A 6,000-nucleotide genomic window follows, 5' to 3' on the forward strand; every position below is an offset into this window, starting at 1 on the left:
CAAATAATGCAAAACCCTCTAAGTGTGTGGATGTGGTATGGAAATTCTGCAGAATTTGGCAAAAGCATTTACTTTGGGAACTAGTTGTGAATCCAGGAAACAATTTTTTATAGTAATATTAATTACATCAAAGATATATTTTGGTAAGCCATGTTTTCTGAAATATCAGGTCTCCCCTTTTAAGGACACTATATTTAGGAGTCCTTGGTAGAGCCTTTTTTTGTGTTTCTGTTTGTCAGTGCTTTGTAGAATCAAAACTATGGAAGACAAAGACTTAGCACAGCCAATAGTTAGAAATCTTTTGAGAGTTTAGCTACCAAAAAGACATAGTAACTTAATTTAAAGAGTGTTTTAAGGTAGTATCCAAGACTGAGAATATTTTGCCAGAAGCAATAGACTTTCCCAAGTTTTATAAAGGCTTTAAAATGTTTATATCAATACTATAGACATATAGCATTTTAAGAATTTGTTTATATTAATAAAGTTAGATACCAGATTTGATCAGAATTTTAAAGTGGTCATTTAAAAACTAATGCCAAGGTAGGTATAGTTGTAAAGAGATGGCAGTCCCTTACAGATGGTAAATATTTCACAAAGAGATTAGGAAAAAAACTGAAGGAATGTAAGGAATTTGCAAGACCACACACCTTACAGACTCAAAGATATATAAGGAAAAATTCCCTTGAGAAGTGTCTTAGGGACACCCTGCTTGCACAGGGGGCCCAGGAAATTATCTTTCCATGCTCAGCAAGGAAGATATCAGAGGCCACCATGGTAGTAATTTCAGGGACCCAAAATGGTGTGATCTGGCAGCAGGCTTTATTATCATTTGTGTGGTGCTTGCTCTGCAGGAATGCAGGGTGCTCAAGGTAAAAGGTTCTGGAGGCTTCCACCATCATTTCAAAAGATTATATGAGAAGCCAGGCAAACTATAACAGGGTATGAGGTCCTACAGGCTGCCCCTAACAGGGTAAAGGTGAAGCCAAAGTTGGAATAATACCCAGAAATTAACAGATGCAGTACAAAGAACTCTCAGCCAAGAAAAACTAAGATCTGAAAAGATGGTCAAAGCCAAAGAGAACCCTTGGGCTCTGCAACTGGGAATTTTAAAAAGGCAGGAATTTGCAAGTGAAAAGCCAGCCTCTACCTGAGAGCAAAGCTTGTCCAAGGAAGGGGGGCAACCTTGGAAAGATCTGCAGAGCACTCCTAGGCCAATACCCACCCTGCTGATTTTTTTATCTACAAATAACAGGAGAGATCTGCTGTGCCAGGTTTCTGACTCAGTCAGGCTAGGTGGGAACCCATAGCAACCCCCTAGCAGCCACCAATCAGCATGAGACAGGGAAATACCTGGGAAGCAAGATGACACCCAGTAGTTTATGGTGGGGTGTTGGGAAACCATGTAGTTCAGCACATACTCTGGGCTTGGGGCCTCTAAATGTCACCAGTTGCTGTGTGCACAAGCTAGCTTGCAATAAACACCTCTTTGCTGCTTACATCCATCTTGGTCTCTGGTGGTCTTTTGGGGGTCCCAAATTCGAGCATAACATAAGCCCTTTGAATTTTCCTTCATTTCAGGTGAGATTGTGGACTTGGAATTTGGGGCAGCACTGTAATTGACCCTTGGAGATGGACTAAGTTGATTTTGTGTTGTGAAATGGACATGAGATTAGAGGACCAGCAGTGAATGTTATGGGCGGAATGTGAGGGTGTTTCACAAAAGTTCCAGAGTTGAGGCAGGAATTTTCAAAGGTCAAATAATGGGTAGGAGAGCTACAAGCTATTTAGTTTATTCTGGTTTGCATAATGTGACTGTGTAGTAGCTTCAGGTATGTGGGGACATTGCTGGAGGAGATGGGACACTGGGGTTAGCCCTGGAACTATTCATCTTCCTGCATCACCTTTCCCCTTCCCTGTCTTTGCTTCCATGAAGCCATAAATTGAGCAGCTTCTGTCTGCTGTGTCCTTCCCCAATGTGCCCTCACCATGGGCACAAAGCCATGGAATAAAACTCTGAACCCATGAGCTGAAATATGCTTTGGCATCATAGGTGGTATTTGTTTATTGTAGGTTTTTTGTTTATTTGTTTTTTTTTTTTTATGAAGGCATTTTGGTCACCACAATGCAAAGCTGATTGACACAATTATTCAACATCATCATAGAGAATGCAGAATGTGAACCAGAAATATCAAGGATAGCAAAACATATGAGAACCAATAAATCAGTCACATTATGTTAAGAGAAAGAAGAAGGATATGTCCACAAATGGATATGCTGATTAAAATATTTCTGCCATATACATATAATAATGTTACCACTGTTGACCGGTGACGAGTTGAGTTCTTGCTTCCCCAATGTTGAAGAATAACACCAGAGAAGCACGCTGAATCAAGGTCAGAGTGGAAAGTAGAAGTTTATTAAAGGACAGCAGAAAAGACTTATCCCAGAGGAAGAAGGGGACCCAAGAGATGGAATCCATTGAAGGGTGAATGTGCTCCACTTTTTATAGTTTTCAGTGATGGAATGTTGTCGGGAACTAGAAGGAAATTCTCCTTCAAAGATTAGCCTGACAGCCCCCTGGGAGACATCCTGCCCGGAAGGCATCCTGCAGCTACCTATCTCCCTGGAACATCCTGAGGTTATCAGGATCATCAGACATCTTGCAGCTGGCAGTTTTACCACCCACATCCAGCAATTGCGGAGACCTTCCCCATCCCTAGCATATGAATACCCACCCACATCCAGCAATTGCGGAGACCTTCCCCCATCCCCAGCATATGAATACCCACCCAGCAATTGCTGATTAGAGAGCTTCCCCATCCCCAGCATATAAATAACCCTGTGTGAACAATAAAAGTTTGCAGCTTGATCAGAACTTTTGTCTTGCTGTCACCTTTCCTGTCTCTTGTCCCTTCATTCCTCCCCATCTAGGTTTGCTGCCCACGTTGATGTGTGGGAAGGCCCCAGGTGGGCCAAAGAAGTAATCTGGGAAGGAAGGACTTCTGAGTCAGCATCTTCAAGTTTGCTGGGGGCTCACTTCTTTGGGATGGGCTATTGTCTTGGGCTTTTCCCGGACTTCATTAACATTCCAAGAGTTGTTTAACTTTTCCCAGAATTCATTCTCAACATAGTCTCCATTTTAGATCTTACTCAATATTAGACACAATTTACCTAACTACACTGACTACCTAACTTTAAACCTGGCTTCATTCCCCCCTCTAATTTTGGGAACTCCTTACTGCTGTAAGGAAAGGGGGCGAAGATCATTCTGGCTTCTTCAGTCTGAAAGGGGAAAATGTTGGTCAAGCAGTTTGGAGTCCCCTTTTAAAAATTGGGTCTATCAAGAAGAGGTCCATGATAGAAGTCCAATTGAGAAGTAATAGGCTAGAAGGCCATTTGAGTGATGGGTGGTCTATAAGAGAAACAAGAATTCATTAGTACTGGAACCATATTGATGAATCAATAACAGCACAGGAATACGCCAATAAGTATGATGACAAAGACAGAGACTATAAGGGTCCGGTGAAACGTCGGAGAACGAGAGACCACACGAGACTAGCTCCATGCAATGGCAAGGGGGATTTATTAGGGATCCGTTCCAGCACGCTGGGGCTCCATGCTCACTCAAGAAGGGAGAGCAGCCCAGAGCCCAGAGCAGAGGTCAAGCAGAGCTTAAGTACACTTTTTGGAGAGGGTGGGGGGCTTTGCATACATCAGAACAAATCATCATGAGGCGCGGGAAAATTGAACAACTCTGATACATGATTAGTCCATTCATTGGAGGGAACAGGCTGGGCAGGGGTGATTGGTCACTTCTAAACTGGGTACACATTCAAACTGATTGGTTCGGGCCCTGTGACAAACTGCACAGGGCCCTAGGCTGAATGGCCAGTAGGGCGTTGTCTTAACTATCTCAGGAATCTGGGTGTAACAGAGGAACTTAATAATACCTAATCTTTTACATTTTAATTCAAGCTTTCCAGCTTAGAAACTTTACCCTTTCAAGACTAACAATGTCTTCCACCAGGAAGTACCAGAGAACCAGGAGCTCAGATATTGTTCCCAAGACAAGGTTGGTGAGGACATGGCTTCTATCTGAGCATGTAAATCTTTAAGGATATTTGTCACATTGCCAGAATTGTCAAGGATGTAAACACAACATTCAGTTTTAATAATGGCACCAGTACCACCTTGAGCTGCAGTAAGGACAACTAAAGCCATCTGGTTTTGTAAGATGGCCTTCCTCATAAGTGTTATTTCAGTATTAAGGAGAGAGATACTCTCCTCAACATCATGGAGGGCAGTTTGAGTATAATTGTTTAAATTCTCTACATGCCACATTATATCTTCTAAAGCAATTTGTGGGATAAACAGAGAAGCTAGATGATCATACCAACGAAACACTTATCATCCCCATTTGTGTTTGAGATGGGGGAGGTTTGCTGGCTGCGTTATATTTGGGGTCCATCTCCCCTGCATTCAGGGGTACCCAATAGTACATCTTCCTATCCAGCCTGGGGGAAGCCATGGCCATAGGTTAGTTCCACATATCCACTGAGTCCCATTGGGTGCTGGCCAAATAGTTTTAGGTCTAGAGAGCCAATTTCCAAACCAATCATTGGCTTGTAAAACTATAATTTGTTGGCATTGTGACTCTGGGGTCCATCCTAATTCTCGAGTAGCATTAGGCCATGTGTCATAGGTATGGTTTCGTTCTTCCCAACAGATTGGGGCTTTTTGGTTTAAATGCCCAATAGTGGGAGTGAGCCATAAATCTCCATCCCAAATCTGACAGATAATTTATATCTGTGGCATATTGATGGTGCAGGTGGTGGAAGGAGAGAATTAGATGGGCCTATATGGGATTTAACAGTGGTGGAAGTCTGAAGGTTGGTTTGGTTTAAAGTGAAAATCTTTCCATGACCAGGTTGTGATAAAGTTTCATTTATAGGCCATAAATTAACATCTGCATGAGAGGCATTTTATAAATAGGGTCTTTCTTTCTTTTGTTGTAACATTAAGGATTGTAAATTTATCCAGTCATTTCCTTGTAAGGGGGATACCCACCAAGGTAGTCCAGAAGTGCTGGAAATGGGTAATAGTCCACATATCCAGCAATTATCTTTCTGTAACCTAGTGGCATATTGTTGAGCCCACATTAGAAAAGAGTTAGCCTCAGTTGATCTTTTTATGGTAGCAAAGAAAGAGAGAATGAAAAGTTTACATATCACCATTTTCTTTGCAGAAGAGATATCTTAGGTCCTCTACTGGAGTGCAGGAGTATCATTCCTCAGTTTCTTGGGAAGAAGAAGTCTCTTTGGGTATTGGCTCAGAGTGGCAGGCTTTGATCCAAGAGTGGTGGATCCAATTTTCCTGTCCCAGCACATTTACTGCAGAAGGGGTGGATAAGATTACAGAAAAAGGTCCTTTCCAAATAGGGTCTAGGTTTGGAGAGTTTGAAGGTATGGTCTTAAACATAACTAGATCTCCAGGCTCATATGGAGGTGGAGAAGTAACTCAGATATAGGATATTTGTGAATTTCAGATTGAAATTTGGTCAACTTTGTGCTATGAATCACTAGATCTGCAGTTTCTTGGTCTTTAAGGATATCATTTCTTAGAAATGGTCTCCTGTATAAGAGCTCAAATGGGCTGAGCCCTAATGTTTTGGGGGTGTTCCTGATTCTGAGCAGTGCTAAAGGAAGCCATGGGTAGTGGGTTTCTTGAGTGAATTTCCTTAGATGTCTTTTTAAAATATCATTAGTTTTTTCTACCTTTCCTGAGGATTGAGGTCTCCATGCACAATGGAGATGATATTTGATGCCTAAGGCTTTGGATATCCCCTGAATGACAGCTGCCTTAAAGGCTGCTCCATTGTCACTCTGCAGACTTCGAGGCAACACAAATTGTGGGATTATTTCTGTAATAATGCCTTGACTACCTCTCCTGCTTGTCCATCCAGTAAAAATATCTATCATAACTAATAAACATTGAAATCCA

This window comes from Spermophilus citellus, assembly GCF_964194105.1.
Source record: "Spermophilus citellus genome assembly, chromosome: 1".
In the NCBI taxonomy this organism is placed as follows: Eukaryota; Metazoa; Chordata; class Mammalia; order Rodentia; family Sciuridae; genus Spermophilus; species Spermophilus citellus.